The sequence below is a fragment of the Girardinichthys multiradiatus genome, chromosome 15, assembly GCF_021462225.1.
Source record: "Girardinichthys multiradiatus isolate DD_20200921_A chromosome 15, DD_fGirMul_XY1, whole genome shotgun sequence".
In the NCBI taxonomy this organism is placed as follows: Eukaryota; Metazoa; Chordata; class Actinopteri; order Cyprinodontiformes; family Goodeidae; genus Girardinichthys; species Girardinichthys multiradiatus.
This window is the reverse complement of record NC_061808.1, coordinates 5,745,552-5,762,964: the sequence shown is the minus strand read 5'-3', so window position 1 is coordinate 5,762,964 and position 17,413 is coordinate 5,745,552. Positions and strand designations below refer to the sequence as shown.

The 17,413-nt window shown below is 37.3% G+C and overlaps 1 long non-coding RNA gene across 1 annotated transcript; it reads left to right on the top strand.

Moving 5' to 3' along the window:
* Window positions 1–406: 406 nt before the first annotated feature.
* On the top strand, window positions 407–6,499 carry LOC124882227. The gene is made up of 3 exons (XR_007041840.1): window positions 407–662; window positions 3,931–4,090; window positions 5,561–6,499. It is a non-coding gene; the product is annotated as an uncharacterized LOC124882227 (long non-coding RNA).
* The last annotated feature ends 10,914 nt before the right edge of the window (window positions 6,500–17,413 follow it).

Genomic DNA, 17,413 nt, shown 5'->3' with positions numbered 1-17,413 from the left:
GATGCATCTAAAAGCTGAAGGATAGTATCTCCGTAGGATTAGGCACCCAGCCTTATCAAGTGTTGCCTCGACAGCCTAGTACAAAGTCTTACTGTGAAATGGCTGAAATATTATAATCTAAGCATCACAAAACGGAGATTTGGACAAAACATTTCTAGTTGTTATTTCAATTGAATTCAGTTGAATTTATTTACATAAAGCCAGTGTTGTGGCAGTTCATCCTTTAGATCAGTGTTTTTCAACCCTGCTACTCAAGGCACACTGCCCTGCATGTTTTAGATGTTTTCATGCTTCAGCACACCTGATTTAAATTAATGGCTAACTAACAGACGTTTGCTGAACTGCAATCATCTGGATCAGGTGTGTTAAAGCAGGGAAACATCAAAACCTGCAGGGCATTGTGCCTTGAGGACCAGGGAGGGTAAACACTGCTTTATATGAACTAGTTCTAAACCAGTGCTGACTAAAGTCAGTCCTCGAGGGCTGGTATCCTGCATCTGTTAGTTCTTTCCCTGGTTCAGCACACCTGAATCAAATGATGGTTCATTAGCAGGCCTCTGCAGAACTGTGTGACATGCTGAGAAGGACATTGGAGCAGAGACATCTGGCACCGGACACCACCCCATGAAGACTGGAGCATGTTCTGCACTCTGTTTAGCCAGGTTAAAATGAATTGATTCATGTTCATAGTTCACCACCTAAATATTTGGATCTAAGTTCAAAGCTCCAACTTGAACTATTTCTCATTAATTTATTTTAATTTGTCTGAAATAAGGTTAAAAAAACATATGTGGCAGAAATGTAGCTTTTTCTCTATAAAATTTCTAAAGATTGCTACTAAAAAAACAACGTAAATCTTTCCTTCACCCTAGAACAGAGCAACATTAAATGACTGTCACTGTAAGTGAATCTAAAAGGAAAGTCTGCTTGTAAGCCCAGTAGACAAAAACCTGGCTCTATAGGAGAGGAGCCCGATAACTCAAAGCTCTGCCTCCCACACCACTAGCTTAATGGGACGCAATTAAATCCTCTAAATATTCACTGCCTCTCAGCTTAGTTTTTAGGAAGTGAAAGAAAAATCTTCTTCAGATGCTACTTCAAATTATAAAAGATACAGGAGATGCATATCATTCTTGCTCACAGAACATACAGTACGAACAGCCTCATTTGAGTCAATAGACACTCTGTTATCAAAGTTTGGTGTGTAAAAAAAGTTCAAGAAAATCCTCTCCTTGCTGTGGGGTTGAGATATCCAGCAAGATGACAGAGAAAGCCTCAAAAGAAAAACAAATCCTTGCATGAATAATTCAACTCTCTCTTTGTCTGCTCTCCATTTATCTCTCAATCCTTTCTTTTTCTTCTCTCGTCGCAGAGCCGCTACACTCTGACAGTTTATTGTAGCTACTGGGAGACACTCGGTGTGTGTGAAACTAAAGGCGTTTTGTGATGAGCATGTACTGTGTGCTTGTGTCCACCCCCACACACACGGATGCCGCTTTAAATACCCTGCTAATTAGACAGGCAAATTACAGTCCTTTCAGGCTCCATGCAGCTGAGGACTGTGGGAAACGTAGGCAGCTTAAGTGCTTCCTTTATTGCCACTGTGGCAGGGGACCAGGAGTGTTTTTGGGGTTTCTAAAGGCAGACAAGAAAGAAAAAGACTTGGAGAGATTATCAGTGTGGAGATTCGTCTAAGTGTTGAGAGAACTGTAGGGGGGAAAGAAACGCTGGATAGGGTCAGAGGGAACGTCATGTTTGATATGAAGATGGATGCAAATGCAGAACTTAGCAGGCACGAGAGAATAGATAAATTACAAAATGTTTGCCGATTTGTTTTTAGCATAGTTACATCATTTGACAAAACAACTCATTTAACTACTTTGTTAGATGCTGAAAAAAAACCTCTATATGTTGACATTTAAAAATGAACTAATGACTGTTAACGTAACTTAGACAAAATAATTGTTATCCAATTTCCAGCTAGGGTATGCCACCAAGAAATAAACATATAAGTCCATGTAAGAGTGTATGTGCAACATGTGTGCGTCAGCAACCAGTCTCCAGCACAACTTTATTAAGGCAACAACTGACTGTGACACAAAGGACCCCTATAGAAACAGAGCTGAAACCCAGTCTGGCCTGCATGGTTTTACAGGATGTTATATTTACTTCCCAGTCCCTTTATTTCATTCACTTGAATTGACCGTAACTTTAAACCAAACCTGAAACAAAACACATTTTTGAGTACATAATCAGGATTTCTTTCCTCAAAAATTAACTCCCCATAATAGTGATTTCAAACAATGTGTCCAGAAGGAATACAATAGCACTAGAGTGAGGATCTGACTGTACCGACTCATTCATGTTTCCTAATGAGGAAACGTCCCATCAGTGTATATGCTTTCTGTGTTATGTTCTAGCTATTGTTCCATTTTATTATATTTATACAGCTGTTGAGGGTTACAATAGAGCAGATTTGGTGAATTTACCCCACATTTAATGACTGGTCACTTGTTTGACCAAGGCATTGAACACCTTGTTGTCTTTTTGCAGTAAACTCGACAGTAAAAATAAATCTTCCTGCCCTGGTTTATTTTTCTCCTGTCCAATTTATTTTTAAGACTTAAAAACTGCTGTTTTCAAAACACCTAATAGAAGATAATGTAGAAACCTCCAGCAAAAAATAGGCTATATTGTTGACAAAATGCAAAAAACCTTACACAGAATAATATTTATGTTTTTCTCCATGCAAAACCACTGGGACCTGCAGTGAAAATTTAACCCTATTTGACGAAGCTAATATTCACTGACTCTAAACATCTTATGCGATGTGTGTGATAAGGAAACAGCTGTGGTGGCAGTGCTAGGTCAGCTGAATGTATTAAAGGTGAGCTAATAGAGGGCTGCACCACCAGTTAGACCAGTTTCAAATATTTAAACCAAAAGATTGCTCATACATTGTAGAAACCACCTTGCCTTTCAGGTCTGCTCTGTGTGAACTGAGCTGAGTAAACCTTAATGTGTGAGTAAGCAGCAGAAACTAGAAACCGGTTTGTGCAGAATTAACTGGTCAGCTTAGCTTTGGGTACAGAGACAATCTGCCTCTCTGCTTGTAGTCCTATTTACTATTAAATTAAAGTGAAAGCAAGAATCATTGTTAATAAAAGAAAAATACATTGTGTTATAAAGAAGAAAAATAATTGTGCTCTAAACATGTTTTTAAAAAGTGTCTATCTTCATCAACCACCTGGTTTAAGGGTTTTCACTATTATGCAACCAAGTTTTCACATCTTTTAAATTTTTTATAATTTGCCCCCTCACAGATTTGTGTGTTTTATAGCATATTTGTCACATTAAATGTTGAAAAAGTCTGAAGGTGATTTATCATGATCTTATTTTTTTTATGTGACAAAAACCTGGTATTTTAAAAGGGATGCATAACTTCTTTGTAATTCAGTCACTGGTTTGTTTAAAGTAAATATTACAATCAAAGAACAAAACGTTTTTAATTAATCCATAATTAGTCCTATCTTTAAATAGCGATTTGTGTTAAACCATGATTGTAAATCAGTCTCTTTATTTATCCTTAGCTTAAAGTGTTTTAAAAAACTACAAGCAGTCTATCATTCGTTGTCTACCTCTCACATTATCCCAAGTTGGCCTTGATTGGCTGATCAGCCATCCTGACGACTCCACACCAGGAGCCGCATTGCTTCCAGTGAGTTGGCTTCCATCTCTGATTCAGAAACAACCAACTAACCTCCACCCCTCCCCAAGAATCATTGTTTAGCAGGGTCAGAGCTAGACCTAGTCAAACGATTGGATTCAGTTCTTGCATGCATTTTTTGTGTGAAGTTCCTGCAAGATTATTTGACTTGTGGTTGATGTTAGTCACAATATTCTTCTAAGGGCCCTTTCTTTTGTGTCCAGCCTGATTTCAAATCCAAAGACCTTGGCCACAGCAAGCAGCCAACAAGTCGGCACGACCTTCCAGCTGAAACAGCTGCTGTTTGTGCCAAGATTTCCTTATCAGCCAAGCCAAGAGACATGAATGTGGAAAATGCAGGAGCAGAGAAGTCCAGCTAGTTCTGTAAGTGAAACATCAACCTTATTTTGGACTACAGACAAGAGGTCCCACTGTCTCTGAGACCTAGATTTCTGCTAATTTTTTTCCTTCTCAGATTAACAGAGATTAGCTAAATTAGTCCACCAAACCCCTTTCTTCAGACTCCTGAGAGACTAATAAACTGCTGATAAAAGTTAGACTTTAATCAATCTAATTACTGTTTTGAGGATTCATTTTCCCTAGCATAATGTTTATGCTCTTTGCCTGTTGCAGTTGAAGAGTAAAATTTCTTTTGTTTGTTTGTGTGCTCAGTAAATCATGAAATAGATCTCAGTTTGGTAAATTAATTATAAATTATTCTTGATTACAAAGTTTTTTTCTTGCAGTTTTAGTTCAACTATTAATATTTGGTCAATCAAATTTGGGATTTTTATTATCTGTAAGTCATGTTGATCATCAAAATAAAAACAAATCAAAGCTTGAAATATTTCACTCTATTTATAATGAATTTATATATGTATGAGTTTCACTTTCTAAATAGTGTTGTTTTAATGAGAATCTACTGCAACTACAGGATTAAAGAAAGAATACCACAAGTATTTATATAAAAGAAGTACTTCTCGCTGTCGTGAGAGCCAACAAGGAGCTGCAGCGTGCTGTTGGTTGTTGAGACAGCTGCACATGCATGGTTAAAACAAGGACTCTCCACGCTGCTGCCCGTCAGTGAAAGATGCTCCTCTGGATAAAAACCCCAGCTGAGAAGACTTATTGGCAGAAGAATTCAAGAGTTTGCATATGCCATGTTATTTTAGTGTTTTTCTAAATGAAAAGATTCAAAAAGTCTTCATGTCAGTCAACCATGCAAGTAATTTAGTTTCTAAGGGGTATGGAAAGATTTACATGAAGAAAACAGTCTGAACATCTTTCTAAAGCAGTTATATCAGCAGCTTCAGAGTTTATAAGGAGAGTCATCTGCATGTTATCCTCCTCTTTTGCATGTTTATTTACATGTAAGTAAAATATTCTAACAGGATTTTATTCCTTAAATAAAAAAAATAGTTTTATGGATCATATAAGTTAGTGTTTCCTATAGATGTTTGGCTGTACAGGAGTTGGAGAGGGATATAGTATTTTCCTGCAGACTCTTAGGGGCCAGTTGATTTTAATCATCATGCCTGGGGTGTTTTAGTTTTAGTCTCCCTTTGCAAACTTAAATGAACTGCAACTAATGTTGGGCTGCAGGCTGTCAGTGCATGGTTGACAGTTGACAGTAAACCAAAACACGTACCATTTGAGAAAGATGTCATTCTCGTTTTCTCCTATGGGTACCATGCAATAAAAAGGCAAAGTGAAGGCCTTGTTTAGACTGTGATAAAATCTGAAATTAATTTGCAATAAAACTGATTAGGATGTTTGGGGATTTTCCCCCTCATTCTAACCATGTTTCTCTGAGGCAAAAAACCTAAAATTACCCTTTTTCCTTTCTGTTTGCAGGATTCACATTTCCCCTACCAGTTTTTTTCAGCTTTAACATGCATCGCCTCCAAACACCCTGCAGATGTTTTAAGAAACCACACTCAGACAGGAATTCTCCGTACTTGTCACCGCAGCCAATGACGCCTTTTCCAGATGTGTGTGAATAACCCCTGAGCCCAACATGAGCTCCCAGAACATCTGTAAAACTCAGCTCTTCCCTGTGGGGCGTCACCCTCCACTCCTCCCTCACTTTTCTAAATGTTTCTGTCCAACCTCCATCTCTTTCTTTTTTCTAGCCGCTCTGAGTCGATGTGGGGAGAGCAGTGGAAAGTTAATAAGTCTCGGTGGATTGAAAATCAGTCAGTGAAACTAAGATGCTCCCATTTTAATGTTGGGACATCTGGATGGTCATGTTTTTCTCAAGGTTTTTCACATAAAGACAGAATTAAACAAAAACCAAGACAGTTAAAAGAGGTAAATATTGTGAGTATTGTATAAAAGGTTAAAACCAGCTTCTTTGTTCTGCTTCCAGGAAGCCAGGGTTTGTTTTGTTTTAAGGTGGTGTTTGCAATCTTTTTAGGTGATCTTGATCAAAACTCCTCCAAGCTTCCAGTCAGACCATGAGAGCGTAATGCCCTAAAACATGAAATCAACAAGTTTCAAATAAAATAAGTCTCCAGCCTGAAAAAGCTACTTATGGCAAATGAACAGTATCTATAGGTCAACTTCTTAAGAAAAATAAAGAGATGCATCATCCTTCAGTTGACAATTTATAGTAGGCCAAGTTTTATCTAATTGAAGGAAAGGAAATAACTGTGCTGCCACTAAAATCTTGATTTCCATTAGTCAAGGATTTCTGAATTTATCTAGAATTTTTACTGATGTCAGACCTCTGACTTGCAAGTCTAGGTCCTTGAGCAGCGCTTGAAAGTTGCAGGAATAAACTGTTTATTTGCACATCTGCTTGTTAGTGTACACCGGCTTCCTTCTACAGTCCAAAAACATGACGGTTAGGTTAATTGGTCTCTTTCAATTGCCCTTAGGTGTGAATGGGTGTGTGCGTGGTTGTTTGTCCTGTGTGTCTCTGTGTTGCCCTACGATGGACTGGTGAGGTGTCCAGGGTGTACCCTGTCTCTCGCCTGTAGACTGCTAGAGAAAGGCACCAGCTCCCACGTGACGCTGTACGGAAGAAGCGGGCATAGAAAATAGATGGATGAATGGATGAATTAGCTCCACAATAATGAGCAAATCAATTATTTTTTTCAATTTGCAGCTACATTTAGCTACACTCTGGTGTGACGTAATATTAGATATTTTTCTTAAGGGCAAGGCAGACACACCATAAGATGGTGCCAATGTCAAAAATCAGCCAGAATGTGGACTTTGTGGGGTCCTGGCAGCTGCACTGTATCGATGATGGTGCTACCTGTGTGTACAGTGGCCTCATTCTTAGGCTATGACCTGATAAGGTCGCACCACGCTGGCAGGTCTTCGAGTTTGGTAATTGCAATACACTTGCCATTGCTCTGCCTGCAGCCGAAAGGATGATGCTATCAACAAATGCTCCACCAAGCTTAGGCTCATTGCACAAAGAACCAATATGGGCTGGAAAAGACCACTCGGCTGAGGAGGGCGCACACCTTAAAATTCTTCTCCAGCTTGGTAACGCTTGTGGATCAGAGACCCAAAGAAGTGTTGTATCAGACTCCAGTTCAAATGTAGCATGCATCAAGGTGTCAAGAAGAAGCCCTGAATTCAGATTCACTGTTGAGAGGAAGCACGAGAAGGTACGAGCAGCAGCCTATTGGTCTGTATAGTATCACTGGAGGTCTCATTCACCTGAGTCGCCTGAATAAAAGCCACTTTCATATTTCTTCCAAAGTGTGTGGAGTTTAATTTGACAACCTAACAGTATAAACCAATATCATGCATCAGAACAGATCCATGCATAAAAATACAGGTTTTAAATGTTGTTGCCATGATTCCCTCTGGCTGGATGTACTGAAGTATTCTTGCATTGTGTGAAGGATAGTTTGCTCGGAGGTGCACTGTGCTTTGTACAGAAAACCCCTTTACCTGCATCCTCTCAGGCTGCTAAAAACATGTGAAAATATGGGATGGTGATTCCTCCCTGAAAGCCTGAATGAAACTGATGATAAAGGCACAGAAACCTCCTATATTTTTAAGGAAATTCTTCTGATTGGTACCAGGTTGTACAGCCCACATGGCTGTAGTGTCATAATAGCTTAGTGTGTAGCACATAGCTGGATCTTGATGGAGTCTTAAAGAGTAATGCCAGGCCATTAGCAAACATGTCTGGATCATTGTAGAAATGTGCCGTTCATGTATAAAACATGGTGAGGGTGCAGAAGAGTCTCTCAGGTATGCAGGTATCTTATTTGGCAGGTGCTAAAAGTGTTTTAGTGTCATGATTATCTTCACACAGTAGGAGGAATTCATCCGTCCATCCATGTTCTAATAGATCATAGATAGTGTGGTGGGTCCACAGTGAAATGGCCCCTGATAGTAAAAACAATCACTCGGATGAAAATGAGTGTAAAAAGCAGCCACACAAGATAAACTATAAAATATATTTAATAATCCTCATGAACTATTGATCAAGACAAGAGAAAAAACTCAAAAAGCATCAGCGGCCAGGTTTGTGTTTTGTCCTCTAAGGACACATGGATGTGTCGAGGTACAATTTAGTGGACAGCCTAAGGCGTGTGCCCTCTTAACATTTTTCCTGGCAGTGCTCTGAAGGGTATGTCCCACCATAATCCTTTAAAATCCCCTTTTCCACTCGTAAAAACAACATATTCCCAGTTTAACTGCCATTTTATAACCAAACCTCACTGCTTTGTCTTTTGCATTATGTCTTAAATATAGTTTTCTTTTAAAAATAAGAACCAAATGGAAATTTCTTAGCTTCATATTATAAACAGCTGGAGTCAGCTTTATTTGACGGTGTACTTTGACCTTCCTGTTTACAGAACTTTCTTTTTCTTTGTTAAAAATGTTTAATGCTACATTAACGTGTCTATTTCTATTCTTTATTCTTCAAAACTGAAGCGTCTTATTAACTCTGAATGGTTGTAGACTCAACAGACTCAAATGCCAGATAACCTTTTGTGAAATAAATTTCAAATCTAACCGTATCACAGGTTTGGTTGTAAAAACGACATTTTATGCCTTTGCAGAAATTAGGGCTTTAAATCTGCAAGTAAAACAAAATTGAAGGGCTTAGATGATTATGAGTTGTAACAACATCTGCTAACTTCAGTCACATGAATGGGGGAGTTCAGAGATGAGTTTTCTGCATGAGCATCAGTAAAACATGAGAGGGAATCTATATGTGGGTGTGGTGGATTTCTATTTAATAACACATGTGCAGTCAACAGGACAGATCAGCAGATGATGCTTAGCCCATTACTTTTATATCTACTGAAGCATATGATTCTGTTATATTAGACAACATCTGATGACTTATTTTTCTCTGTCTAAAAGAAGCTACAAGAACAATCCAACTTATTTTTTTATATTAAATATGGTATATGTTTTGGTCTTTGTTTGGCTTAAAGGTTTTTTTAAATAATGTTAAGCAAAATTCATAGAGTGCAAAGATTTTGTTATAATTTCTACTATATAATTGTTCTACACCTTTTCCTGCTGCTTGTAGCACAGCCTTTCTTCACAACCAACTGTTAATAATGTAAATGTGAAGGATTTTCTTCATGTTCTTCATGCAGAAAAAATAGAACAAAATCAAAAATAGAACAAAATCAGCACAATGTGTTTAAAGTGACAAAAATAATTAACAAAAGCACATTGTGTGTGAATTGATATGCTTTCCACAAAAAAAAAAAAAAATGTGCTCACTCAGGAAAGACATTTTCATGATGTTAACTAAAAAAAAACACAGACAGGAAAGGTTCCAATGTTCCAAAGCAGGAACTTTTTTCAGGAACTAGACTAGTTTTCTGGGGTCATCATCTAACCTGTTGCATTTGCACTGCATCTAAAAAGGGTAACAACAGATTAACATGGTAAAAATCTACCCCAGACAGAAAGCACTGGCAGGGAGGTAGCACTTTATGGATGAACCTTAAGGGTGGAGCTTTGTAAAGCAAGTTTGCAAAGTAGAGTCATATTGATATTTCAGTATGTTTCATGGACATATTTCATAAACATAACATGGCATCTCACAGGGTAAAAATCTATATCTTGCACTCTGCATTTCTTTAATTCATATATACCTTGGACCTTTTTTTTAATCTAAAACTTCAGTAGGGCAAACCTTCAGCTTCTGTGTCATTCAAAGTTAAGGTAATTTGTCCAAGTCTGATAATAGGACTGTCACAAAAGCCACTTTACAAAAGCATTTACAAAAAATCGCAACGAAAGGGGACTTTATATATTATGGTAAAATTCTGACAACCAAATAACAAAATATGGTCTTATAAGTTAGTAGATCAGGTAACTTTGAATCAGATGCTGTTTTAAGTTTAAAATATCTGAAAATTAAACTAAAATACTCAGAATCATCGACATGAGGGTAATTTTTTCACACTGCTCTTAAGAATATATTTGTTCACACCTCTGAATTCGTACAATCGCCTCTCCAGCTCTGCACGTATCCTGTGTGGCCACATTTCACAGTGCAGCAGATGTTTCCTGTTGAGCTGTGTGGGAGAAATCTATATTTCTTTTGGAGTATGAGCCACAGATGGCGAGAGCAGGACAGGAAAAACAGAAAGGTGTGTTGATAGATAACAAATTGAATCATACTGACGTGCTGAGAGAGATGCATTCCTGAGCTGCTTGGCTGATCCCATGTCTTTGATACTTAAAAAGGATACAGCTCCTCAGAGGAAATACGTTAAAGTGAGGTTCTAAAAAAGCTGACCATTTGTTTTTTATCAATGATCCTCCATTATAATAATATTTACAAAAACCTATTATGAAATTCTTTAACACTTACAATACTAACTCATCTATTCATCAGAACTAGAAAACCCACTTGTTTCACCCATTGGTGTAACAAAAGGGTTTTTGTGTGTAAAAGACAAGGCTAAAAAAATAGAATAGCTAGCAACTGTAATTCTGTTCCTCTAGTTTTTGTTAAAGAGCTGGTCATTCGATTTGATCAGTTGAACTTTAGCTGGGAGGGATTGTTCATGAAGACAGGACTGCCTGTGTGTGCGTGGGACTGGGGAAGGGGCTTAGGCCAACACCCACTTCAGTCTCCAAGAGTCTTTTATGATACCAGTGAAATTGCTAGATTTGTTTGTTGTTATGTACAGTGACAAAGTCACTAGGTTGGCAGTATTATCTTGTCTACTATCAAGGCAGTAATGATGATGTCACACTCTTACACATTCATACATAGGCAGCACATTTCATGATGCTTCTACCCTCTACATCTATGACCCCACCACTTGCAAACCACTATATGTGTTACCACTACATGTGTTACAGCCTAAGGCCAAATGCACAGTGTGACCAGAGCAGCTTTAAATATCCAATATCCAACCTACTCAGGTTTGGAATGCTCCATATTATGGATACTCTGCAACTGCTGTCACTGCTCTAAACTCAGGAACCCAATAAGTTGTCACCACAGTAACAGATTACAAAAAACTCACTCCTGAAGTTTTGTGCATTCTCAAATCCTTCCACCCCCATCACACTTGATAAATTAATTCACGGATGTATTAAAATGGATGTTTTGCTGTTTCTTTTGTAATTTTCCCAGTTTTTGTTTTCCAAAGAACGAATACCTATTTTTCTCAACCTCAAGTGCAAGATTTTAAACTTCTCTGATGTCTTGGTAATAAGTGATGGCAAAATAGAGCAGCAGATAAAAAGACAGGTTGGGGCCTCGTCTTAAGTCTTGTGGATGCTGCTTCAGTCTCTACGGGTGAAGAAAGAGCTAAACTTAAAAGCAAAGCTCTCAAAGTACTGGTCCATCTAAGTCTTTGACCCTGGTTATTAAAAATGGGTGTAATATAATATTCTAGCTACAAGTGGCTAAAATGAGCTTGCTCTTTGGGATGGCTGGGTGCAGCCTTAGAGATGAGGTGAGACTTTTTCAACCGAAGAGAGCTGAGATTAGAGCCACTGCTCCTCTTCATCAAAACTTAGCTGACGTGGTTTGGTATTCTAATCAGGATGCTTTCTTTGTCCCTCATTTTGGAGGGTTTCCAGGAACATCTTACTGGGAGGAGAGCCCAGCTGGAGGGACTGTGTCCCTTCTGTCCTGGGAACACCTCGAGGTCAGTTCATTCTGGGGTCTGAGGTCCCCCAAATTGAACTGGAGAGTCTTGCTGAATCTATTGCTACTGCTAACTGCTAATCATGGGTGCATGGATGGATATCTATTTTAATTGAATTTTATATTGATATAGTACTGTGATGATATTCCATCACATTCATTTCTAATCAGTTTTTGTCTCACTATTCTTATTTGGACATTTTCTAAACTTTATTTATCAACATTCAGACCTGTTCAGATTTTCAGGTTAACATTTACACTTGCACAGAGTATTAATATTTTTGACTTGAGCTAGACTTTTGTTTTATCCCAAAATTGTGATTTTGATACCAACCCCTGATATAATCCAATGTTACTTGAATATTGTTACTCTTGAATCACCAAGTAAGTAGCTGCGTCAAGGACTATAGCCTCTGTGTATGGGGGAGCCCCCTCTGGTTCTATAAATCCGAATTTCAGTCTGTAACTGGCAGTAAAGTGTAGGCTTTTGTTTTTTTTTAACACCTGACCTTTTAGGCTATAATATATAATATTCTCCCTGTTATACTTCCACTTTATCCCCTTAAATATTCATTATTCTGCTCCTAGAAAACAGTATCAGGCCCTCAGCAGGGCATAGCTATAAAGATTGAAAAGGTCACCATTCACTGTGAAGACAATAAATTCAACCCACTACAGACAATAGTACACAGTTATACATAAATGTGATAAATCACACAAAAAGGGTATGGAGAAGCCCTCTTGCTTATGTGTCTGTGATAAAATACTGAGGTAAGAGTTCAGGTGTCTCTCTAAGGTGCTCACGACATAAATAACGTGTCACTAGACAGTTTCTTTATAGCAAAAAACCAGAAACTAAACCACCTAATACTAAACAACAAAGGTTGTTTATCCCCTGTAGAGGTTTAAAACCAGGGCAGCAAATGATCATAATAGCAGACTCATAATAATCCAATCAACATGGAGGTGTTTAATTTGGGAAAATACTGTTGTAATGTGAATGTCAATAATTTAAATAGAACTAATTAGAATTTGAAAGGATCACTCAGAGCAGTCCAAGTCTGGACAAATGGAGAGAAATTTCCATGGAGGAGTCAAGCTAATAGCTACTCAGAGTTCAGCTCTGAAGTGATAGAAGTTCCATTTCCTGCTTGTCTGAAAGTCGAACAAAACATGGACGCTCGTATTCTTCGTTAAGTACTCGTACATGGCCACTGTTACAACAAGAACAATAACTATGTTCTACGCTCTATTTCATGCATATAAACAGCACTGAAACATCTCGTCTTATAAACACTGAAAAGTAGTACGTGTACTACTGATTAAATGTTACATAAATAATAAAAAACTGCTAAAAACAGTCAAAGTAAGAACGCTTTGCTGCTGTTGATGCGAGTAGCAGCCATCTTGAATGCGGAGGTCAGGTATGGTCATGTTGCCCCAATATTCTGACTTGTAATTCCGACTTTAAGGGGCATTCCAGCTGAAATTTCCTACTCTGAAGTCGGAAAGTCCGACTTCTGAGTACAAATAGAACGCACCATTAGAGCTAAGCTAACAGCTACTCAGAGCTAAGCTTATGGTCATTTTGAGTTCAGCTAACAGCTATTCTGGGTCATGCTAACATGTACTTAGAGCTATGCTTAACAGCTACTCAGAGTTAAGTTAACAACTGTTTAGAGCTAAAATAACAGCTAGTCTGCATCATGCCAGCCACTTAGAGCTAAGCCAAGAGCAAAGCTAACTGTTACTCAGAACAGGATTCTTTCAAGAGTTTCCAAAATTTCCAAAATTGAAAGAAACCTAAACTCAGACCTTTAAGCTTGAAAAACTACTGTTCTTTTTTTTTTTTATAAATGGTGAATTTTATTTGATTTTTGCTGTTTTTCTCTCAGCCGATATTTGCTGATTTTCTGTAGTTTCTTTTCTTCTCTGGTTTTTGTTTTAGTTTTTTGTAAACTCTCAGCTTTTCTTTGAATTTTGTAATATTTTCTTGTTTGTTCTGAAAATATTGTTGTTGTTTTTTTTCTGTGGAACATGTTTTCTTTTCTTCCTTTGTTTTCCCCCTGAAGTACCAGGACTTCCAGACTAATCATTCAATTGTGATTATTTGTTGAAAATTATTATAGAATATCTGAGAATCTTTAAAGACTTTACAACCATTCACCCTTTTCCCTTTGCAGACATTTATCCTGTAACTGTTAAAGTAGACCAGAATTGATAAAAAAAAAACACTGTTCTAATTCACTGATTTTTCTTTATTTTATCTTAACTTCCTACTTTATTTCATTCACTAAAAATGCTTCATTTATCCCAGAAGACCTGCATTTCTAATGCTAAATTTCTGTAGCCTATACTGTTTTTGTTGAAAAAACACATGAAGCAGGAAAAACACACTCTTTTTAATATTTCCTTTTAAAATGAAACACCTTCATACATTATGATTAAACGTATCATATTTAAACTGCGGTCACCAAATTTCTTGTTTGTATGCACGAACTTGGCAATAAAGCTGATTCTGATTTTGTTTTTAATCTTCAGAAATACCAAGATTTCTTGCAGGCAGTAATCTCAGATGAGAAAATGGAGAAAAGTAATCTTAAATAACGACAATAAGAAGTGTTTTTTTTTTGTGATTTAAACTTAAAAAAGGCTTTAAAACTGTGTAAAGACAAATCTCGAGGTAGTCTAAATAGTATGGTTAACATTCACTAATATAAGGCTTTTCAAAAAATGTGGTTAATTTTGTGCTGACATTTTTCATTAATGAATATGCTGTGTAAATGTACCTGTTCTTTAAACATTCTTTCCTGTTAGATTGTAAATTATCATCCAATCAAAAACCTCTGGCTCAGGTAAATTCCTCCTTATATTTCCCGACTTCCTCTTTGTACGTTTTTATTTTTTTTGCACACAATATATCCTAAAACCACTTGTTAATTAACTATTCATTCTGGACCTCTTCTTTAATTATTATCAGTTGTTTGCCTTCATCATTAACTCTGTTTTGGGTGTAATCTTTATAAAAGTTTTGGTGGAACTTTTTACGTTTAGAGTGGTGATTATAAGTGAGAAATCATTATTTACATTAACGACAGATAACAGAAGGTTATGTTCACAGTCGGAGACACAATATTTGATATCTGTTTGGGAGGATTAGAGCATGAAAGCAAAGCAGGGTGCGTTGCTTATCTCTGTCTGAAATTCAAAACAGAGCGAGATCAGAACAGGCAATCTCTCAGCATATATCAGACCTTGACAGATGAAGTCATCCCACCAGATTCTTTCAAGTGAACAAGAACTAGTTTATTTGTGCATTTTAAACAATCAATGCAACTTCTATGTCACATTGGTGCTTGGGTGTGTGTGTTAACAGAGACGAGGATAACATCACAAATACAGGAAGTGGTGAAGTCAATCTGGTAAAGTTGGTTTCCCGTTGTGGTTTTTCACTTCTGCTCCTGATGTCACATAAGTTCGGTGCACATCTTCTTAGCATCAGTAGATTAAGAAATGACCTACTTTTGAAAGCAAAATAACCCATAAAACATGAAATTATTCTCTATTACAAGAAAAACACAAACCGATGTTAATGATAATCTGTTTTTTTGGGGGGTGGGATATCTGGCTTTGGTCCTCTGATTATAGTCTGTAAATGAGGATCAGGCCCTACCCTACACATGCTAAGAGGTTCATCAATCCATCAACCAGTTCATTCATTCCTAGATAAAGGTTCAATTGTCAGTGGATGAGAAAATCGAGAGATTTGCCTTTTGGCCCATCCCTTTTTTCACAAGGATCAATTCCTTCATACAGTGTCCTGATCCGTCTATCCATCTCCTGCTTCATCCTAATGTCAGTCAGAGAAAAGACACCAAGAGACTGAAATTCCTCCAGAAGAACATTAAACCTTTTTTTCAGTTCAGGAACCATAGTTTCATGCTGAAAGGAGCGAACTCTCTTGGCTGAGAACCTCTCGATTCACAGCTGAACAACATAGGTTGAAGACGCCAACAGAACACCAATTGCAAGAAGAAAAGGTGAGACCATGAGTTTCTCAAATACTGCGCTTCATATCATCAAAGCAATAATGTATTGCAAACTGCTTTCAGATGTGGTTTAATGAAAAGCTCACAAACCAAACAAAATAAATGCAAATTTCCTATAATAAAGATAATGGCGCATTTGCTCTCAATATGGAAATATCACATTGACACAATAAGAAGCAGATTAGTTGTACTTGAGCAAAGTAAATATGCTTATTACTGAAATTCACCCACCATTTTATTCTCAGTTTTGTTTGTAAGAAGCCTGCAACATGGTGCTAAGATAAGAGATAAAAATAGATTATTTTCCTGGTTTCATTTTGGTATTTACCATTATCAAATGTTTTGATAAGTCATTCTCATTCATTACTCATACATGATGTCAACAGCAGCACTCCATCATACCACCAACACCCACAGATCCTCAAATTCTGGCTCGGTGACTAATGTATTTATAGGAAGCTGCTGCTGTTCTACTCCCCATTTGGGAAGAAGGTGGGTGGCAAACATGACTAACCTCTCAGCTGTATCACAGCTATTCTTATAGATGTGATCAGCTCTGTGTTTCTGACATTTCATAGGGATCTGCCTGATATTTGGTGACCTTTCAGAGACACTGACACTGGTGTGGTAATAAAGAGCTGCTGTTTGCATGAATGCAACACACTGTCACACATAATAATGCAACTCTCCCATTTACAAATACACTCAGAAAAAACAAGCGTTTTTTTTTTATAAGGTGAGTGACTACTGAAAGAATTCCTGCAGGGATTTTTTCCACAAACAAATGTCAAGAAATATCAAATTTTATTTCCTGTTCAGACTGACATACAGTTAAAATATGTAAGAATACTTCTTACTCCAAGGCTTTTGGGTTTGGCAGCTGTCTGTGGCATTTAGCACCTGCAAGCTAGCACAAATTATAGAGAGGATGTAATATGATGACAAAAACCACTCATCGTGCCTTTCTGCTGCTGTATAGACAATGATTAATTTAAATGGTTTTGTTCAGAACTTTGACTAATATAAATTTGTAAATATTCTGTTAGAATTTTTCCATCTCATTTATCTTACTGTTCATATTAACCACTTTTAAAATGTGTAAATGCTGTATTCAGTAAATGCTTGATCCACTTAAGAAGTTACATGGTTTGCCTGTACAATGGCACTCAACATAGTTTGAACTTGTACTACCTTACTTGAACAATGTATCTGTTTTTAAGTGATGGGATTTAATTAAAAACATCCAAGAAGGCTGAAAAAAAAAAGAAGAAACATTTAGATAAATGTATTTGATAATTCTCTGGTGCTTTTTGCCTTACGTGATGTCACTAGAGGCATATCGGTGTGGAAGCTTGAAATTTGAAGTGAATTTGTTGATTTACAACATATCAGAAAAACAAATAAAAACTGTTCTGTGGGTCACCAACTATATTTCTACTGTAGTTTGATAGATCTGATAAAAAAAAAAAAAAAAAAAGATGTATCTAATACTGGACATTATATGGTTAACAGCCTATGCGCGTTCTCATAGTCCGCGTGAGCGCGCAG